This window comes from Acipenser ruthenus, chromosome 3, assembly GCF_902713425.1.
Source record: "Acipenser ruthenus chromosome 3, fAciRut3.2 maternal haplotype, whole genome shotgun sequence".
Lineage (NCBI taxonomy): Eukaryota > Metazoa > Chordata > Actinopteri > Acipenseriformes > Acipenseridae > Acipenser > Acipenser ruthenus.
The window spans coordinates 51610701-51630734 of NC_081191.1; positions in this window are offsets into that span (position 1 = coordinate 51610701).

Consider the following 20034-nt stretch of genomic DNA (forward strand, 5'->3'; position numbering starts at 1 on the left):
GGCATCCCTGGGCGGGGTGGCTGCGGCCGGGCTGCTTTCCCCCGTGCTCCCCACAGCAGATTATGCAATGGTGGCTGAGGACCGCCAGCATCACGTCCTGGTCTTTCCTCCAGGGTTAGAGGGGGAAGTTGCAGGCAGTCTCCCTCTTGTGGTGGTGGGAGAGGCAGCTCATGCTGCTCTCCCTCTGGCGGTGGAGGCAGAGGCAGCTCCGGCTGCTCTCCCTCTGGCAGTGAAGGCAGAGGCAGCCCCTGCTGCTCTCCCTCTTGCGGTGGAGGCAGAGGCAGTTCCTCTCCTGCCGGTGGAGGTTGTGGAGGCAGAGGCAGCTCCTGCTGCTCTGCTCCTTCCGGTGGAGGTGGCGGAGGCAGAGGCAGCTCCTGCTGCTCTCCTCCTGGTGGTGGAAGCAGTGGAGGTGGGAGCAGCGTGTAGTCTCCTGGCGACGAAGGTGGGAGCAGTCGGCAGTCTCCTGGCAGTCGTAGGTGGGAGCAGCAGGTAGTCTCCCTCTGTCGGTGGAAGCGAGAGCAGCAGGTAGTTTCCTGGCAGCGAAGGTGGGAGCAGTGGGCAGTCCCCCCCGGCGATGGAGGCGAGAGCAGCAGGTAGTTGCCTGGTGGTGGAGGCGAGAGCAGTGGGTAGTCTCCCTCTGTTGCAGGAGACTGGTGCGGCTCACCCTCTCTTGCAGGGGACTGGTGCAGGTCTCCCTCACTTGCAGGGGACTGGTGCAGCTCTCCCTCCATTGTAGAACATAAGAACATAAGAAAGTTTACAAATGAGAGGAGGTCATTCAGCCCATCTTGCTCGTTTGGTTGTTAGTAGCTTATTGATCCCAGAATCTCATCAAGCAGCTTCTTGAAGGATCCCAGGGTGTCAGCTTCAACAACATTACTGGGGACTTGGTTCCAGACCCTCACAATTCTCTGTGTAAAAAAGTGCCTCCTATTTTCTGTTCTGAATGCCCCTTTATCTAATCTCCATTTATGACCCCTGGTCCTTTTTTCTTTTTTCAAGTCAAAGAAGTCCCCCGGGTTGACATTGTCTATACCTTTTAGAATTTTGAATGTTTGAATCAGATCGCCACGTAGTCTTCTTTGTTCAAGACTGAATAGATTCAATTCTTTTAGCCTGTCTGCATACGACATGCCTTTTAAACCCGGGATAATTCTGGTCGCTCTTCTTTGCACTCTTTCTAGAGCAGCAATATCCTTTTTGTAACGAGGTGACCAGAACTGAACACAATATTCTAGGTGACTTGTGCGGCTCTCCCTCTATTGCAGGGGACTGGTGCGGCTCTCCCTCTGTTTTAGGGGACTTGTGCGGCTCTCCCTCTTGCTCTGGAGACAACGGTGGGACCTCTCCCTCTGACGCTGGAGGCGAAACAAGCAGGCATTCTTCCTCTGCTGGTGGAGATGGGGACAGCAGGCATTCTTCCTCTGCTGGTGGAGATGGGGACAGCCTGCATTCTTCCTCTGCTGGTGGTGATGGGGACAGCCTGCATTCTTCCTCTGCTGGTGGAGATGGGAACAGCTGCCTCTCAGGCTTTGGATTCCCACGGTCCCCCGGTCTGGGCGCTGGATGCTCGCGCCCCCCCCCCCCCCCCGCCTGGGCGCTGGATGCTCGCGGTCCCCCCGCCTGGGTGTTGGACGCTCGTGGTCCCCCTGTCTGGGCGCTGAATGCTAAGGCTCCTCCCACTCAGCCATAGGACGACTGGGATCCTCATCCTCCACCTCCTCATAACTGCGGAAGGGACAGGAGGCAAAGTAATGCTTACCCTTGCAGAGGGGGCACAACGGCGATGGCAGCCGGTCGGGTCCTGGCTTCCTAGCCTTCCAGCAGAACCACTCCTCTGTGTCTTCCCCCCCATCCCATGTTTCGGGACAATGCTTGAAGATCCACATGGACGGAGCAGTGCATCGTGGTGTGACAGGTTTTGCTACAGGCGAAACACCACAGCCCTGCTTCCTCCTTTCCCCCTTTGCTCTGCTGCTGCTGCTTCCGGCTGCTTTCTCCCATTTTTTTAAATTTATTTTTATTTATTTTCTTTTAACAAACAGTCCTGTATTTTTTTTAATCACCCACAGTACTGTTTCTGGCCTGTGTCTTAAAGGCGCTGTTGTTCCGGTTCTGACACCACGTGTGAACAGGCTAGCTGTAGGGGTGACGTCAGGCCAGAAAGAATCACACACAGACAGGCAGTACTTGGGTTGAGACTGAGACGCAATGGCCGCTCAGTGTTTTAATGAAACAAATAAAAGATTTAAACAAAGACAGCACACAGCACTTGAGCTCAAAATAAATAGACAAACAAAACGGATTAACGCTAAACAAACAGTGGACGAACAGACAAACAAACACAGTGAGTCCGAACAAACACACAGGTATCGTGCTGGTCCTTCCAGCACGAAATAGTAATTGTATGCTTTAATTTAATTTACTTTACTTTTTATTTTCTCCTTCTCCACACCCGTTCTCCACTCACCGAACACACAACCCTGAGTGAGTGAAACATGCATCTATATATACTGTTGTGCCGGGATTCAATTACTAATTTTCCCTTTCCGGTCCAATGTCGGACCCTGTCTGACATCATCAAAAAGATGCAAAAAACAGGTCTCTAGTCGTTTTTTTTTTTCCGGAAAAAAACAGAGAAAACCATTCAATGGCCGAGTGAGATCGATAGGAGCCAAGAGAAGCTGAAAAAAAGGGAGCGTATCTCATGAATACAGATAGCCCCGGCATCACATAGATAACACGGACATAAACAAACAAGATAGCTGCTTCTGCATCCAGTGCTCAAAGAATCTCACAGACATTTGCAGAGCTTTTTTTTAGATGTTATAGTAATAAAATGATGACTTGGATCGCATTATTGAGGAGTTTGGTGATAAAATGAGTGATCAGGAGATGATTTATCAGTATGCACTACTATCAAGAGGTATGTGAAAAAAAACAGCGAACGAGGGGTGGGGCGGGGCTGGAGATGCAGTACTGAGTATCCTGTTGATATGCAGTGCCTTTTAAACCTATTTTACTGTGAAAAAAAATACTTTTAAACAGCTTGTCTAAAATAAACTGCGCGTGTGAAAATAAACTGGACCTGACGCACCGAATAAATGGACCACAAGGGTTAATTATTCACTTGAATCCCCGCACGTGAACTAATTTGTGCAACCCCGTGCTCACATACTATTACATACTTTAAATGCACGTGAAGTGCAATCCCCATGCCTAAATACAACTATATATTTTAAATCACTCGTGCTACACAGACCCATTTATATCCTGTGCACATTAACACACCTCACGCAACATATAACACACAAATGCACACAGGGGCGGAGCACATTGCCACAGGCCACCAAACCATGTGACTTATGACCTTCATTTTCGCTCTGACACAACTTCCCAAAGGCCTCTACCATCCAACCAAGTTTCGTGAGTTTTCGTACAACAAGCTAGTTTTTCATTTGACCTTTAGGAAAGGTCAAAGGTCATTGGCAAGGACATTTTTCGATAGAGCATAGATGGTTTCCTATATGTGTTCCATAGAAACCATGACCCTATTTGCACACTCTAAGGAGTTATAAGCTAGTTTTTCCAAGGCCATTTTAATATTTTTGACAAATTGAATAAGCCAAACCATAAACCTATGACCTTTTTCGCTGTTTTCGCTCTGACACAATTTATCATAGGCATCTATCACCCTACCAAGTTTTGTGACTTTTCGTGCAACTTTTAGTGTTGATTTTACAGCTATTTTTCTAAATTTGGCGAAATAATAATGAAAAATTTGTTTATGTTATTATTTGTATTACTATGTATTTTTTGGCCGGACGATCGAGACGCCATCCGCCTGGTTATTGTTTATATTTTAAAATTATAATCCCTAAAAATCCTAACAGAAACAATAAGCTTCCCAGCGATTCTGGCTTGGAAGCCTAATAATAATCGTAACAATTACAATAGGGCTCCAGCAATTGAATTAATAAGATTCAGAACGGTAAAATATTTGGGATATGGACCTAACTCAAGAAATAATATTAAAATGAGGGTGTCAATACATAGAGACACTACTTTGTGTTATTGTGTTTTTAAAAAAATGTAAATCTGTTTCTAGTAGTGTTTAAAATAATTAAAAGTTGCTTTTTTATTTTAATATCACAATTTAGGAAACAGAAACATCGATAACATGGGGCACAGACCATCAAACAATCTAGATAAATTTTCCAAGGCTGGATTTCACTCCTCGACCTGACGTTGCATTGTTTCCACCTGGGGTAATTTGCAAAGGATTCTTCCAAGAAGTATTTATCACTGTTTAAGGAAAATCTTACATTTGTTCACTGTCTATCCAAATAACCTTTTCAAGGTTCCTTTTGCCATTTGTTCCTTTGTTCTCACTTTTTTGGTACTATATTGTTGGTTTGTGTAGATTTATACATGTTCTTCTATGGTTGTTTCTCTGTCTTACATTACTATTTTGTGATTATTTTACATTGATTAAAAAAAAATCTAAGTCACCTCTCCCTGGATTAAATTAATGTGCCATAACCATTAGAAAGTGTAGCTAAGCCAGCATCATAAACTATGACTTAATTCAAGGCCCTGGAATGTAGAGCATAGAATCAGTTAGTTTAGCCAAGTCCGGTTCAGTATGGGCATGTAGAATAGATTGTCTCCTCTTGCAGCAGTTTGGCCAGTCTCTGCACAAGGCAGGACAGAACAGAAACAATCTCAGCCCACATACCGTAACCCTAACCCTAACCCTCAGCCCACAAACCCTAACCCTCAGCCCACAAACCCTAACCCTCAGCCCACAAACCCTAACCCTCAGCCCACAAATCACTCTCTTAGTTAGAGACTCAGTAGAACAGACAAAATTGATTAAAAAAATTTAATGATTTGCAAACCAGAGAACGCTCTCAGCACACGTGGTGCTAGACAAACATCGAGCAGAGTTCTGACTACACAGAGTCAGTAAGCATAATATACCTTGCAACCTACAGTTATTGCGAGCCAATCACAGAAGCTTAACTCAGTATACGTTGGATAGCAACAGCTTGGAAGATTAAGATGAGACCAATCATATAACTCAAAACCAACTTTGTCCTACTTTGCAAGCAGACTGTTTGTCTTACATTTTCTGACTAAAACAGTGATCATTCTAGGAAGTGTCACGGATGCAGCTTGCGGTTACAAAATAAAGAGAGCTTCCTCTTTCTGGCTAGCAGTTAAAAACTTTCCATTCTTATAAAGCACAATCTACTTAATATATCATATTTCGAGTTCTCTATACCTTAAAAACTTGATACACATGTTATTTTAATGCATATGACAAGGTTAATGTAATGCATAGCAAAGTATTCTTCTTGAAAACCCCAGAGATGTACCCTACTTAGCTCAATCCAGACGGTTGTCATGCTGATGCGCTGGGGAGGCCGCACTTTGGTTGATCCCCGGAGCCAGCATCGCAGCCGTTGTGTGTGCTGATGCGCCAGGGAGGCAAAATAAGCTGATCCCTGGAGCCAGCATTACACTTCAGCCATTAACACCAGACAGAAGGATATCTACATCATCATATGGAAGGAAACGTAAATGGAGGGAGACACATATGGATCACATTAGTTTACTGTAAAGCTACGTCTTAGTTGGTGCTTATCTTGGCGAGAGCCGAGTTCAAATCAGCATGAAGTTTTAACATCTACTCTCGTGTAATGGAAATCATCTTCCACACAGTTCATCTTGAAACTCCAAAGAAGCGCAAACTATTATCAATGTGCACAATTTATTTACAGACTGTTTGACAGGAGTACAAGCCTGTCGTCCTGCTCTGGACACAAGGTGGCACGCTTTCTTTTTTTTACTTTGTTTTGTTTGTTTATACAGTCAGTACACAGAGGGGCGTACTTACAAAGAATTTTCAAATCTGATTCGCTGGTAGGATGGGACGAGCAAATCAGATGCTAGTTAACACGAGCAGGAGAAGAGCACGCCCACTGCTTGTCTTTGGCAGAAATACTGTAAATATCAAGTTCGGTGCAGTTTCGTTGATAAACTTAAATAATGTTATTAACTATGCACGTTACAAAAATGTAATTATTGAATTGATTATCCAGTATTTATATCAATGTATATAATGAGGAATGGAATCGACCGAAAAATCGATTTTCGATTTTATCATAGCAGCCCTACAATGCAGCAGCATGATTTATTTTGCATTACCAGTAGGCTAAAGTACAAAAAAGTTTGCTAGGTATTCATTTGATTTTACTACTGTACTATATAATGTATAGGCCCACTGTACAGATTTATATTTTAATATAATGTAATGTGTAGCCTACCAAAAACACATTAGTGGTGTGTGGGCTTTCCCTCTCGCTGAGTGGCTGAGAGGCAGGCCTTGGGGGGATTGCTGGCCATATAAAATAACATTCTGTTGAATGCCCCAGAGTGTCTCTTTACCTGTGTGTGTTTCTGTGGACCTGTTTTCCATCGCTGGTATTCAGGCCAACAGCGCCCTCTGTGGGCTAAAACAAATCATTACCAGCAAAAGAACAAAAAAAAAGTAAATCAATAAAACTGGGCACCTGTGCAGTGTTTCAAGTACACCCTTCTGTCTCCCGTGTCAGTGAATACCCACACCCCTCCACAGCATTGTACAGATAATGTTTACATTTAACAAAAACAATGTTATTTTGATTCTTGCACCCTTGCATGTATAGACGTTATGCTTCGGGCACCCTCTGCTGCAGTAAACCACAACTCAACCATTGCTATTTTATTTGAAAAAATGTCGTACAACTCTCGTTAGAGATGTCGCTAAGCTGATGCAAATAATATTTAAATTAGTATATTGCAGCTCTCTTCATTATCATATTTTTTCTTAGTACATACGACAAAATGTGCACTTTGTGAATTGTCGTAACGAAAATGCAAATTGCAGTATGTTTGCACAGCGACTGGCCCATCTTAGTACATCTACCTCTTAATTTTTTAGTGTATAACATGAATCTATCACTATTTTATTTTTCACACACTAACACATACAATAAAATATTTGAAAACTATGAGAAATTTCAGCATGATTAAAAACAATGCTAATTATTTTTATTTTAATATAATTTCTTTAATGTGAAGGTCTAGTCCTTTTTTTAGGATGTATAAACAAAGAAATCATATAATGTAATTTTGAGATTTGTGAACACAAAAGACATTAGGCAACTCAAATCAGTAGGTCAAACCCCTGATTTCAATATTTGGAGAGCCACAACGGGTAGCAAAAACTATAAAATCTAGTTACAATTAATTTATTATAGTTGGAATAGCACTTACCAGTGATTTGAATTGGGCTGTAAGTATATTTATTTTTTACAGTTATAAAAGAATGCATAAGTCTGGAAATACATATAGGCATGATTGATAGAACATTAATTAACATCATTTTTTTGTTCATATTTCCAGAAACAAAGAAATATGTTGGAACATAAGAACATAAGAAAGTTTACAAATGAGAGGAGGACATTCAACCCATCTTGCTCGGTTGGTTGTTAGTACCTTATTGATCCCAGAATCTCATCAAGCAGCTTCTTGAAGGATCCCAGGGTGTCAGCTTCAACAACATTACTGGGGAGTTGGTTCCAGACCCTCACAATCCTCTGTGTAAAAAAGTGCCTCCTATTTTCTGTTCTAAATGCCCCTTTATCTAATCTCCATCTGTGACCCCTGGTCCTTGTTTCTTTTTTCAGGTCAAAGAAGTCCCCTGGGTCGACATTGTCTATAACTTTTAGGATTTTTAATGTTTGAATCAGATCGCCGCGTAGTCTTCTTTGTTCAAGACTGAATAGATTCAATTCTTTTAGCCTGTCTGCATACGACATGCCTTTTAAACCCGGGATAATTCTGGTTGCTCTTCTTTGCACACTTTCTAGAGCAGCAATATCCTTTTTGTTATGAGGTGACCAGAACTGAACACAATATTCTAGGTGAGGTCTTACTAATGCATTGTAAAGTTTTAACATTACTTCCCTTGATTTAAATTCAACACTTCTCACAATATATCCGAGCATCTTGTTAGCCTTTTTTTATAGCTTCCCCACATTGTCTAGATGAAGACATTTCTGAGTCAACATAAACTCCTAGGTCTTTTTCATAGTTCCCTTCTTCAATTTCACTATCTCCCATATATTTATAATGCACATTTTTATTGCCTGCATGTAATACTTTACACTTTTCTCTATTAAATTTCATTTGCCATGTGTCTGCCCAGTTCTGAATGCTGTCTAGATCATTTTGAATGACCTTTGCTGCTGCAACAGTGTTTGCCACTCCTCCTATTTTTGTGTCATCTGCAAATTTAACAAGTTTGCTTACTATACCAGAATCTAAATCATTAATGTAGATCAAGAATAGCAGAGGACCTAATACTGACCCCTGTGGTACACCACTGGTTACCTCGCTCCATTTTGAGGTTTCTCCTCTAATCTGTACTTTCTGTTTTCTACATGTTAACCACTCCCTAATCCATGTGCATGCATTTCCTTGAATCCCTACTGCGTTCAGTTTGAGAATTAATCTTTTATGCGGGACTTTGTCAAAAGCTTTCTGGAAATCTAAATAAACCATGTCGTATGCTTTGCAGTTATCCATTTTCAATGTTGCATCCTCAGAAAAGTCAAGTAGGTTAGTTAGACATGATCTCCCTTTCCTAAAACCATGCTGGCTGTCTCCCAGGATATTGTTACCATATAGGTAATTTTCCATTTTGGATCTTATTATAGTTTCCATAAGTTTACATATCATAGAAGTCAGGCTTATTGGTCTGTAGTTACCTGGTTCGGTTTTGTCTCCCTTTTTGTGGATCGGTATTACGTTTGCTATTTTCCAGTCTGTCGGTACAACCCCTGTGTCAAGAGACTGTTGCATGATCTTGGTTAGCGGTTTGTAAATAACTTCTTTCATTTCTTTGAGTACTATTGGGAGGATCTCATCTGGCCCAGGGGATTTGTTTATTTTAAGAGCTCCTAGTCCCTTTAACACTTCTGCCTCTGTTATGCTAAAGTTATTTAAAATTGGATAGGAACAGGTCGACATGTGGGGCATGTTGTCCGTGTCCTCCTTTGTAAAAACCTGTGAAAAGTAATCATTTAATATACACTACCGGTCAAAAGTTTTAGAACACCTCCATTTTTCCAGTTTTTATTGAAATTTATGCACTCTGAAATTAAAGCATAGAACAAATAAACAATTGGAGATAAAAAAGAAATCATGGAATCGTTTCGTTTAACAAAATGTAATTTAAATTTTTGACTCATCAAAGTAGCCACCTTTTGCAGATATAACAGCCGAACACACTCGTGGCATTCTTTCTACAATGGAAATCAAATATTGTTCGGAAAGTTCTTCCCAACACTGCTGCAGAAGTTCCCACAAATGTGTTGCACTTGTAGGTTGCTTTGCTTTCACCCTTCTGTCCAGTTCATCCCAAACCAGCTCGATGGGGTTTAAGTCTGGAGACTGTGCTGGCCATTCCATGATTTGAAACCTACCGTCTTGTTCTTTTCTTCTAAGGTAGTTCTGACATAGCCTGGAGGTATGTTTTGGGTCATTATCTTGCTGTAGGATGAACCCCTAACCAACTAGGCATATACCAGAGGGTATTGCATGGTGCTGCAAAATGCTGTGGTAGCAGTTTTGGTTCAGGGTGCCACTCACTCTGTGCAAGTCGCCAACTCTGGATCCAGCAAAAGAGCCCCAGACCATCACGCTTCCTCCTCCATGTTTGACAGTTGGTGTCACAAACCGAGGAACCATCCTTTCGCCTACTCGACGGCATACAAAAACCCTGCGTGATGAACCAAAGATTTCAAATTTTGATTCATCGGTCCATAAGACCTTCTTCCAGTCTTCAGTAGTCCACTGGCGGTGCTTCATGGCCCAGGCAAGCCTCTTTTTCTTATTTTGCCATCTTAGCAATGGCTTTCTTACTGCCACTCGACCTGTCAAACCTGCAGCTCGAAGTCTTCTCTTCACAGTTGAAACTGAGACTTGCTTACTTCGACCAGTGTTAAGCTGTGCTTGAAGCTGTTGTCCTGTGAGCCGCCTATCACGCAAGCTGTTGACTCTCAGAAACTTGTCTTCTGATTCTGTTGTGGCTTTGGGTCTGCCAGACCTCTTCCTGTCAGAGTTTCCTCCAATTTCCAAGTGCCTTTTGATGGTGTAGGGAACTGTACTCACTGACACCTTGGCTTTCTTTGCAATTTCTCTAAAGGAAAGACCTACACTTTTAAGGGTTATAATGGTCTGTCTGTCTTCCTTTGTTAATTGCCTTTTTCTCGCCATTATGAGAGCAATATACTACTTCCTGCAGTACAATACTGTCCAAATAATGCTTAAGAGGGTGTAGTAACACAGTCTGTTCCAACACTGCTTTTATACAGACAGAGGGTTTGTAAGTAATCAACAAAAGTTGGGACACCTGTAGGAATTGTTAGCATCAACTTTCAAGGCTTAATTTACTTCCATTGCTGCAGAACAGCTGTAAGTTGTTAACCCATTACTTGTTCCCTGAAAAAGGCCTTTTTGTATAACTCTGAAATGTACATTATTTTTCAGTTTTTGGTAACCTAAACTTTTTTTTTTAACCTCTGGCAGTTTACTGCTTACCTTTGTACCATTTCAGGTTATTCACTGGACTTGAACTGCTTAAATTTTAATAAAAACTGGAAAAATGGGGGTGTTCTAAAACTTTTGACCGGTAGTGTATTTGCTATTTTTTTTTTCTTCGTCTATTGCCATTTGTGTCTCTCATTTGTGTCTCTTATATATGTTTCTCTGAGTTTCGGTGACTCACATTGCAATGCATTCTAATACTTGTAGTCCTGTATCTCCTAAATAAATCAGACAAGTAAAATGTTCATGAAGTTGACTGAAGTTGAACAGTTCCAAACCATCACAGTATACAGTAATCCAGTGTCCATAACCCAAAAACCCAATTATAAAACTATAAGAAACAAGCCAAGTTGACAACATGCATTTAGCAACTGCTTAATTATTGTGGGCCTGATATGGTAGCACAGGGATATTAATGTGGTATTGCAATAGATTACCAGTTTGTATTGGTTATGTCAAAATACAAAAGCACTCTGGTAGCAGTCTACAAATATATCATACCATTGTAGCAGCACTTTTGCTGTGTGTCTTTAAGCCCTTCATTGAGCAGTCTTCACAAAAAATGTTTTTGGGGGACCTGGGGTCAGCAAATATACTTTGCAGAAAAGCTGGGAAAAGTGGACGTAACAAGTGCTAACATTTTTTTTTTTTACACATAATGTATGGTTGGTGACCAGTTTATCACAGAGAAATGTACCATTTTGTTTTCAGCAGGCTCCTTTCCCAGTGGACATGCCATGTCAGCTGTCTAGGCAGCAGGAAAGCCCTTCTTTCCCAAGCCCCAACCTGTGGGAAAATCTGCACTGGCCAGTAATTGATTCCGCCCAGCTAGCTCCATTACTTTACTGTGCAGTCAAACTGCCAGCAATCTGGAGACAGCCTACGTTGGCCCTGCCTCCACCACCCCCTCTCTCCCCCTCTTACCGCACATTATGGCTGCCAGCACTGCTGTTGCTGCAGAGGCTTCAAGGTTGACCTGCCAGTCTGCACTGCAATTAGCACTAATCTGGAAATTGGCCTGTGTCTGTACGCTAAACCACCTGACAGGACATGCTTGGTACCACTCTGAAATTGTTGTTGATACATTGCGAGCCCCAGCCCCACTTTTTTTCTTCAGGTTGGGGACTGCGCACAGAAGTGAGCTGCTAAGTCACCACCATTTACTGTACACTAATTTATAACATTCAAGTTACATTTGTATCTTTTTATTATACATTTTGTTTTTGGTTACATTTTTTAATTAACCCTTTAGGGTCCAAACTATTTTCGCCTTTTTTTTTTTTTTTTTAACTGTTGTTAGATTTGTGGCTATAACTCTTCAATTGTAAAGGTTACAGTTACATGTTATACATGAAATTAATGGGCACATGCTAGGCTTTCATAAAAAAGTGAAATAGTCTAAAACTTACGCTAAAGATAACAAAAACCACAGAAAAAGAGAGATGCTTTTTAGAAAAAAAAAACAGTATTTCTTGTTTGTAAAAAAATGTGTTAGCATGACCAACTCAAATCTGATAGTGCACACTGAAACTTCAACATGTAGGGAACATGTGAACAATTGGAACAAATTGGATAAAAAGTAAAGGAATTATGGCCATTATACAAAAGGGACCAAAAAAACAGATGAAAATGTGCAAAAGAAAACAAAAATAATAATAAAAAATATTCAAATTATTCGTCCTAGGCACCCTGATCATGTGGCACAAGATGGGGCTGTTCGGCAAGGTGGTGACCAGGGCAACATAACCCTAAATAGCTCTGGTCCACAACATGAAAAAAATATATTTATCAGAAAATAGATCCTTGGCCTTTGATGTCACCATTTCTCTAATTTTGTAAAGATTTTGTGTGAAAATGTTTGTTTATTGCACCGAGGTAGAGCTGTCTTTAGTGCAGCAGCAACATTCCAAAACACTCGCATTCAGTGCTAGCTCCTAATATGGTCATCTACCGGAAATACACAAGTAGGATCTCGTTTTAAAGATCTGAATACTCACTCAAATATCACATAGCAGGGCTGTCTCTCACAGTGCCTGAGCAAAAACAGTTAAAGGGCCAGGTTGCCGGTGGGATATTAACATTGGGCAGACCCTAAAGTTGTGCAATCCATCTTTTAAATAATATTAGCAAGTCTTATTTAATACACACATTACTGTATCAGCCTTATAATTCCGAATATCTCCATTCAGCCTTGTTGTTTTTGTATATTGTATTGTCCTGTAACATGCCCTAAAGGTTTTGTTCTGATCACTCTGGTAATGTGTAGATGTACTGCAGTCAGAAACTAAAGTTTGGAGGTTATTACAATAATATTACTGCATGTTGTCAAAATCTATATTATAGGGGTGTGGTAGTGGCACTATAGTTAGGATTGAGTGTGCAGTTTAATGTTAAACACCAATTTCTCTACATTAATAACGCTGACCCTGTTCAATGCATTTGCAAGAAAATTTTCATGTGTGGTCCCTTTGGTTAGATTTCTTGATGTAGGCCATTTTGTTCTGCTCGGATATGCAGATTCTGAGATCCAGCTAGTGAACATTTTAAAAAATCTGTGTTTTTGGCTGGGTTTTTTTTGTGTCAGTCTCTGTTATGTACATAAACACGCACAGACGCACAGACGATGTTTCTTTCAACAGCCACGTTTTTATTACACTCGCTCTGACTCATGTACCTTTAACCATCTTATGGCAGTTCAACCAAGCTGTGCCGTACCACAGCCGTGAAGCAGTAGCTGAACCGCAACTGCTGTGAAACCAAAACAGATTAAGCAGGAGACGCACCTGTGGTGGTATGTTTAGTGGCTCTGTAGAGTAGGAGTGTCTTCAGCAGAGTTGTGTCGAAACTTACAGCCTTGTGCTATGTGGGCGCGGATACCTTCATTCGCCTGAGGATTGTATACTGCAGTCTGTATGTAAGAACATAAGAAAGGTTACAAACGAGAGGAGGCCATTCAGCCCATCTTGCTTGTTTGGTTGTTAGTAGCTTATTGATCCCAGAATCTCATCAAGCAGCTTCTTGAAGGATCCCAGGGTGTCAGCTTCAACAACATTACTGGGGAGTTGGTTCCAGACCCTCACAATTCTCTGTGTAAAAAAGTGCCTCCTATTTTCTGTTCTGAATGCCCCTTTATCTAATCTCCATTTGTGGCCCCTGGTCCTTGTTTCTTTTTTTCAGGTCAAAAAAGTCCCCTTGGTCGACATTGTCTATACCTTTTAGGAGTTTGAATGTTTGAATCAGATCGCCGCGTAGTCTTCTTTGTTCAAGACAGAATAGATTCAATTCTTTCAGTCTGTCTGCATACGACATGCCTTTTAAACCCGGGATAATTCTGGTTGCTCTTCTTTTTCCCTTTCCAGTCCGATGTCGGACCCTGTCCGACATCATCAAAAAGACGTAAAACACAGGTCTCTAGTTGTTTTTTTTTCTCCGGAAAAAGCCGAGAAAACCATTCAATGGCCGAGTGAGACCGATAGGAGCTGAGAGAAGCCGGAAAAAATAAATAAAATAAAATGGGGCCTATCTGAACAATACACATAGCCCCGGCACCACAGAGATAACTCGGGCATAAACAAACAAGATAGCTACTTCAGCATGCAGCGCTCAAAGAATATCACAGGCATTTGCAGAGCTTTTTGAGATGTTATAGTAATAAAATAATGACTTGGATCGCATTATTGAGGAGTTTGGTGATAAAACGAGTGATCAGGAGATGATTTATCGGTATGCCCGACTATGAAGAGGTATGTGAAAAATACAGCAAACAAGGAGTGGGAGATGTAGTACTGAGTGTCCTGTTGATATGCAGTGCCTTTTAAACATGTTTTACTGTGAAAAAAATACTTTTAAACAGCGCGTCTAAAATAAACTGCATGTGTGAAAATAAATTTTACCTGACGTGCCTGAGACGCTCTGAATAATTGGACCGCACAGGGTTAAATAAATAGAAACTTTACCTGCTGCCACAAGGTTAAATGAAAGAGTGCAGGTGAGTGCAAAGTTATCTATAATAATGGTGTTGCACTATTTTAATAGATATTACTTACGGTATCAAAAAATTCAAGCAATACGATTAATCATTACAAGGCTCTCCAGATAAAATCGCCACCACAATTAAACAATTAAATACATTTACTAAACTGTTCAAGCAATTCACACTCACTTTACATGTCGAATACATTGCAGTTTAGAGAGGCGAGTTAAAAAACCTGACCTGCCTTAAGTGTCCCGAGATTCTGGAGCCTGTTGACAACCCTATCTGAGAGCTATAAGGAAAAAATTACCATGATGAGTGACCTGAATCTCCCTGCGAAATAAAACCCACGTTGATTTAAATGCACCGTGTGTGTAACACAAATCAAATGTGTTAAAATAGTTATAAAAATGATTTTAATAAAACACAGCAGTTTCCAAATGGTTTGACTTGTATTGGCACATTACAATAATGTAAAATGTAATTTACTAAAACATATTGTTCAACAGCGTCTTGCACATCTGACAGTTGTAAATTACAAAAAATATATATTTCTGTGCACCGATTTTTTTTTTTATCTAAGTATGATCTCTAGAACACGTTTGACAGACAAAGCAACAAAACACAAAGGTTTACAACAATTTGCTGTTACTATATATTAGATTTACTGCATAACTTTACTCCATGAAAAGTGTGATGTGAATGTGCTGTTGCATATGGGGGTATGTTTGCATTCAGCAGCTGTGTGATGTGTTTGGTGTGTGTGCCACCAGTAATAGGGAGTTGAGAGCTGCGACAGAGTTCATCAAATGTGTTCTTGTTATTAAATCCAACAGTTACGTTCAATATCGGATTTGTGTCTTTTATTTAAAGAAGAACTAATTAAAATGGATGTGCGTCTGGGCGGATATAGGATTCGGATTCGGTTCACCAAATCCCAACTTTTCGGTCAAATCTGAACCCTGCTCAAAAAGTAGGTATTCGGGCCAAATCCAAAACCGAATCCTGGATTTGGTGCATCCCTAGTTTTAACTGCAGCAGATAACAATTGTGCTCCTTTAACAGCAGCCTCGAGCTGCACACCAATCTGAAGACCTTTAGTCAGAGTCAGATCATCTGATTCTAATCATAACCGTTCTCGAAGCTGAGCACTAGATGTCTTTGAAATCAGTTGGTCACGGATCATTTCTTCATACAGAGTACTGAATTTGCATGGGGCTGCGAGTTCACATAGTGAGGAAATATACTGTGAAACAGACTCACCCGGCTGTTGCGAGCGCTGTCTAAACTGGAACTGCTTAAGGTGGATGCTTAGTAGATCCAAAGTGAGCCACGAGTGCGCTGGTAGATTCAGCATAAGTGCCGTCTGTTGCAAAGATCCTTTGACCCTCCATTCCTAGGCAGTGTGTGAGGATCGCCCGCTTCCGACCGTCTTCTACCACGTCAAGAACCATGGCGATTAGGTAAGTCTCAAAAGATTTAATCCAGAAATCTCACATTCGCCAAATGTTATGTACATAAACACTCACAGACGATGCTTCTTTCAACAGCCACATATTTATTACACTCGCTCTGACTCTTGTCCCTTGAACCAACTTACGACAGTTAGACTCAGTGTTCAAAGCTGTCCTTACAAAGGTACCACCAAATGTTCCTGTCAGGACACTGCATTATTGTTAATAAAACAATGAATAATCCTCTCCCAACACCGAAACCCATTACACATTGTGACAGGGTGGCTGGGCGGTGACGTCAGGACAGAAGCAGGAACTAAAAACGGACACAAAATACTACAGATTTCAAAATAATAAAAAGGTTTTAACACAAAACACTTGTTCACAGAGCAAAATAAAAATGTTAAACAAAAATAATCACAAACACAAAACAACACAGGTCAGGCTGGGCAACTGCTGTCACTGTTCCTGTGTTACTTAAGTTTCATTTTGTTTTCGCTCTCTCCACTCTCGCTCCTGACACACCCACTACGAGTGCAGCGAGCTGCAGGCTTTTATGCAGGTGACCATCTCCCGATTAGCAACAAAATTAACCACTTAATTCAGGAGATGTCCACCTTCTGCACGAGTTTATTAATTATTCCTGGCAGAGGACAAGCACCAATCTCGCCTCTGCCAGAACACGTTTTAAAATAAACAAAACCGCACAGCTACACCGTCATATATAAATACAAAAACAATAACAAAACATACTGTGCTTCGCTGTCAATAAATATAAATACAATAATAAATCATAAAACAAAACAAATGCAAAATAACACACTGAACAGGGGCGGAGGGGGAGACCCCGTTCTAAAAATAAACAAACAAATACGTACAGGGCTCCTGTTTGGCAATGAAAAAATGTTTTTGTTACTTTAAAAAAAAGTGACCGAAGGTGCTGACTTCCTCAGTTATCCTGATAGGAACATGTCGTGGTACCTTTGTACCGTACGACAGCCGTAAAGCAGTAGCTCAATCGCAACTGCTGTGAAACCAAAACAGATTAAACAGTGGCTGGCTAGAATGCAGTCAGCACTAAACATCAAAACACAGATAAACAGTCTCCAGCTCCTAAACGGTTTGGAATTTTTGTTTGACAATTTTAGGGTAAAGGGGACTGGCCTAGAATAGTGCCTTTTTCTAGTTTGGTGAAAAAATATTAAAAAATCTAATCTGTATAGGTAGGGCCCTAGCAAAAGCCAGTAATCTGTGACACCTGCATGATGTGGGAAATCCGAGAAAACCCAGCAGAGCTCAACCACGTGTGTGTAAAGTGCTGCACGATTCAGGACTTGCTTAAACTAGTAAGTATGCTAGAAATGGAGCTGCAGGAAATGAGACAGCAACAGGAGCTTGAGGAGCTGGCACACCCACAATTCATGGAATTAACCCTCTGCAGTCCATTTATTAAGTGTGTGTCAGGCACGTCAGGTCCCATTTATTTTCACACACGTAGTTAATTTTAGACGCGCTGTTTAAAATTATTTTTTTCCACTGTCAAACGAGTTTAAAAGGCCCTGCATATCAAAAAAAGCACTCACTAGGCATCTCCAGCCCCGCCCCACCCTTTCGTTCGCTATAGCTTTCACATATGCTAAGAAATAAATAATAATAATAATAATAGTCGTACATACCGATCAATCATCTCCTGATCACTCGTTTTATCACCAAACTCCTCAATAATGCGATCCAAGTCATTATTTTATTACTATAACATCTGAAAAAAAGCTCTGCAAATGTCTGTGATATTCTCTGAGCGCTGATGCAGTCACAGGCAGCTTGTTTCCTTATGGCCGCACCTATCTGATCCCAGGGGCAAGTATGACTATTCATGAGATAAGCCCTTTTTATTTTTTTCGGCTTATCTTGGCTCCTGTCACTCCCACTCGGCCACTGAATGGTTTTCTCGGCTTTTTCCGGAGAAAAAACGACTAGAAACCCGTTTTTTGCATCTTTTTGATGATGTCAGACAGGGTCCGACATTGGACCGGATAGGAATAATTGCAATGTCAGACCAGGTCCGACATAGGACCGCAAAGGGTTAATGGAAGTCAGCACCCCTAGCGACTGAAAGCCACCAGGGAGATGGAAGATGGTAAAAACAGCTTGGTTTAGGTAGGCAGAAGTAGGGAAAAAAGAAACTTCGTCAATCACAACCACCAGAAATCAAAACATCCAGCAAATTCGAGCCACTTTAAAATTCAGATGACCAACATCAAGAGAACGAAAGGAACAACATCCAGGACTCTAAACAGTGCTGGCCAGTCAGCAAAAAGAAGGGAGAATTTTTGTCCATTTGGTTATGATAAAGGCCGGTAAAGGAAACAGACTGTGAAAAGCGTATTGTGAGTGTTAAGTGTTTTGTTTGTTTGTTGAAATTGTTGTCTGTGTTTGTCATTGTCAGATGGCTAACACAAACTGGGAGCTGTCGCTATAGGCTAGCATCAAGCCCGGACTACACTTCAGCACTGTCACCACACTTGCCTTGCACCGCACCTGCACTAAGAGCACTCACTATCAGGAGAAGTGACCATGTCTGTGTTGTGTGTTGTTTTTTGTATTATTATTTAGGGACTGAACCCCGTGGTTTATATGCTGGCAATACACATCCAGTATTATTGTAGAGCCAATATTATTATTTAACCGGTTGCAAACTGGGAAAACAGAAAATAAAGAACTGTTTTGAACCATAAACTTTGTGTCTGTCGTTGTTGGAGCACCTGCATCACCTGTACACCTGCGCACTGCAAACCACTCGATCACAAAAGGGCAAATGCTTTGGAACAGTAGTAGCTAATATGTATTATATGTATTGATAATATGATATCTTATAACAATTGTAACCACATCAAAGGAACAGATTACATTGTCACATCCCATATTATACCCTTAGTCACACCCCCCACGATATCTAGTTTGGTCATGTCTCCCCCAATCCATGACTGACATATCATGTACCGCATTAGGGCGATGACTTCGGGCATTGTGACTCCGCCCCCTTCCTGGATGACTGGCTTCCGACTGACCCTGGAATGAACTGCCAGACCATCCAGTATGAGGCACTCTGTTCTTGTTACACAGCGCCCTCACAGGTCAGGAGGGAGTTTGTTGACTAGGATTCATTCGCTCTCTGTCACACCCAGGTAATAGAATCAAGTCCCGAGAATAACTGCAGTTCATTTTGGTAGAATGAAGTCTCCCCGATTACACTGCAGTAGTTTTGCCCTAGGATTTCCTAAAAAGGGCTATTTTAGTGAAAACTATAAATGACAGACTATTGCATTGCTGGTTGTTTTTGCAGGATTTGCCTCGAGTTTTCAAACAGTTCTTTTTTTTTTTTTTTTAATTTAGTCGTTGCCAATTAGTTTTTATTATTTTCTCCCCAATTTGAAATGCCCAATTATTTTTTAAGCGTGTGCCGTCAGCCGCCCGCTTCTTTACACTCTGCAGACTCACCGTGCAGCTGCCTCAGAGCTACAGCGTCGGAGGACAACACAGCTCTGGGCAGCTTACAGGCAAGCCCGTAGGCGCCCGGCCAGACTACAGGGGTCGCTGGTGCACGGTGAGCCGAGGACACCCTGGCCGACCTAACCCTCCCTCCCCCCGGACGACACTCGGCCAATTGAGTGCCGCCCCCTGGAGCTCCCGTCCACAGTCGGCTGTGGAATAGCCTGGACTCGAACCGGCGACGTCAAGGCTATAGAGCGCATCCTGCACTCTAGCGAGTGCTTTTACTGGATGCGCCACTCGGGAGCCCCTAGTTTTCAAACAGTTCTAATGTATTCCTGTAGTTTTAGGTAGTTTAAAAAAAACTGTAGTACAAGCTTATACAGCTTGTTTTTCCACTTTTAAATCTACTCAAAGGACATTGATAAGAAGAGGCCTTGTACCTATTGGATAGGGATG